This window comes from Tupaia chinensis, unplaced genomic scaffold (genome assembly GCF_000334495.1).
Source record: "Tupaia chinensis unplaced genomic scaffold, TupChi_1.0 Scaffold143843_1, whole genome shotgun sequence".
In the NCBI taxonomy this organism is placed as follows: Eukaryota; Metazoa; Chordata; class Mammalia; order Scandentia; family Tupaiidae; genus Tupaia; species Tupaia belangeri.
The window spans coordinates 1,470,241-1,473,231 of NW_006203694.1; the positions used below are offsets into that span (position 1 = coordinate 1,470,241).

General features: G+C 39.5%; 1 pseudogene; it reads left to right on the plus strand.

Annotated features, from left to right (window-relative positions):
* The first annotated feature begins 1,465 nt into the window (after nt 1–1,465).
* On the plus strand, nt 1,466–2,525 carry LOC102468165 (heterogeneous nuclear ribonucleoprotein A3 pseudogene; annotated as a pseudogene).
* Nucleotides 2,526–2,991: the final 466 nt, after the last annotated feature.

Genomic DNA, 2,991 nt, shown 5'->3' on the forward strand with positions numbered 1-2,991 from the left:
CACATGCAGAGACAATAAAAACAACGAGGTATTATTTCACACCGACTTTGCCAATTCTTTTTTTAAAAACAAATCTGATAACTTGAAATATTGGCAAGGATATAAAGAAAAAGGTGTTCATTCAGTGCTGTCGAGAATGTAAATTGGTACAAGCACTTGGGAGAGCAATTTAGCAATATCTGGAAAGTGGCAGATGTGCGTATTTCTATCCTCAGCAACTCTGCCTTTGGATAGCTCCCCTAGAAACATACACACGGTCACACACACACACACACACACACACACACACACACACTCAAGGAGACTTCAAAAAGTTTGAAAAATGGAATTAAAATACATGTTTAATCTTCACCATTCTGACTGGGGTTAGGTGGTATCTGATTGCAGTTTTGATCTGCATCTCCCTTACAATGAGGGATGTTGAGCATTTTTTCATATGCTTTTTGGCTGCTCGTATGTCTTCCCTAGAGAGCTCATATTCCCATCTTTTAATTGGGTTGATCATTTTTTGAGGAAAGAAATTAATGAGAAAAATAAAGAGGCAAGAAATTTATGGGACACAGAAATGGATTAATATGGATAGTCTAGTACCCTCACCCGGACCTCTGTGAAGTGTATTCATGATGGGTAAGTTCACTTTGCAGGTTAGGAGATAGTGATTGTATGTATAAAATAATTTTTTTCTTTAAAAAGCCCTGGAGGGCCCTTGTAATGTGTCCACATCACCGTTTTTATAAAATCTGTGGAAATAAAAATGGAATATTTTCATTTCAAAAAAAAAAAAATACTAGTTTATTTGGGACCAGCAGATGGCATAGCAGTTACATTGCTGGACTCCCACATGGCTGAACCCTGTGATTCAAGTCCTGGACTCAGTGGCTCCAAAATGCATGCCCAAGATCCCAGGAGGAGAATGGAAGAGAATGGATTGCCAGTGGCCATCTCCTCAGGGGGTGATTTCTCACATTCTTTCATACCGTCTCTGTCTCTGTCTCTCTCTCTAGCAAATGCACATGCCCTAAAGCAAAAACTTCTGAAAAAAATACAACTTTATTGTGGTACACACAATCTTTGAAAACCAAGAAGTTTTTCCATAATATATATTTTCCAGGAACTTTTTTAAAACTCATATATATTATATATAAATATATATTTATATGTAATATGTATAAATGGCTGACTGAGGTTCAAGTCCCAGACCTGGCAACCTGCTTTACATATATAATACATGTGTATGTATGTGTGTGTATATATATACACACACACATATAGAGATGTTTATTGCAACAGTATTTATATAGTAAAATAACCCAACTGTCCTTCAATAGCAAACTAGATGAACAGTGATTTAATAAAAATGGAATGGGAGTCCAGTCTCAAAGCGAAGGTGAACCACTGCCCAGTTACCCTCAGTCCAACTCCAGCCATCACCACTGCCGCTGGGGAGTGGGGTTGGGGTGAAGGTTATGATCCAAAGGAACCAGAGAAGTTGACAAAACTGTTTACTGGTGCTCTGAACTTTGAAACTACAGATGATAGTTAAGAGAACATTTTGAGAAATGGGGCACGCTCAAGGATTGTGTGGTAATGAGAGAGGCCCAAACGAAACGTTGCAGGAGTTTGGGTTTCATGACTTCCTCTTGTGTTGAAGAGCTGGATGCAGCAGTGTGTGCTCAGCCACACGAAGCTGAAGGGCGTGCAGAGGAGCCAAAGAGAGCTGTGTCTACAGAGGATTCTGTAAAGCCTGGTGCCCATCCACCAGTGAAGGCAATTCTTGTTGGTGGTATTAAAGAAGATACAGAAGGATATAATTTGTGAGACAACTTTGAAATGTTTGGCAGGATTGAAACCTAGAAGTTATGGAAGATCAATAGAGTGGGGGAAAGAGAGGATTTGCTTTTGTAACTTTTGATAATCATGATATAGTTGATACAATTGTTGTTCAGAGATACCACACTATTAATGGGCATAACTGTGAAGTGAGAAAGGTCCTTTCTAAACAAGAGATGCAGTCTGCTGGCTCACAAAGAGGTCATGGAGCTGGATCTGGCAACCTTATGGGTTGTGGAGAAACTCTGGAGGTGGTAGAAGTAAGTTTGGTTGTGGTGGAAACTCTGGTGAAAGAGGAGGCTGTGGTGGTGCAGGTGGTGGCAGCAGAGGTAGTTATGGAGGAAGTGATGGAGGAGATAATGGATTTGGAGGTGATGGTAGCAACTATGGTCTTGGTCCTGGTTATAGCAGTAGAGGTGGTTACTGTGGTGGTGGACCAGGATATGGAAACCAATGTGGTGGATATGGTAGGGGGTGTGGAATATGATGGTTACGATGAAGGAGGAAATTTTAGCAGTGGTAACTACAGTGGTAGCGGAAACTATAATGATTTGGGAAATTATAGTGGACAACAGCAATCAAATTATGGACCCATGTAAGGAGGCAGCTTTGGTGAAAGAAGCTTGGGCAGTCCTTGTGGTGGTGGTTATGGATCTGGTGGCGGAAGTGGTGGATATGGTATCAGGAGGTACTAAAAATAGCAGAAAAGGGCTATAGTTCTCAGCAGAAGAGAAAGCGAGTTGTCAGGAAAGCTTCAGGTTACTTTGAGATAGTCATCCCAACTGCAAAAATCTGCCACAGGAGTAACAATGATCTGTATTCAGAAAAGTTACTGCAAATTAAACAGGAAACCCTTCTTATTCAGGACTGTCATAGCCACAGTTTGCAAAAAGTGCAGCTATTAATTAATGCAATATAGTGTCAATTAGATGTACATTCCTGAGGTCTTTTATCTACTGTAACTTTGCCTTTTTCTTTTTCTTTTTATTACATCAGGTATAGTGTCCTATAAACTGTGATAGTGGTACCAGGAATAAAAAAATCACAGAATTTTTAGCTTTAAAAAATTAATAAAATAAGAATCAAATGCATTGTAAAGGTTAAAATAGCAGATCTTCATACATCAACATAGATAAACTTAACAAAATGTTAGGTGGAACA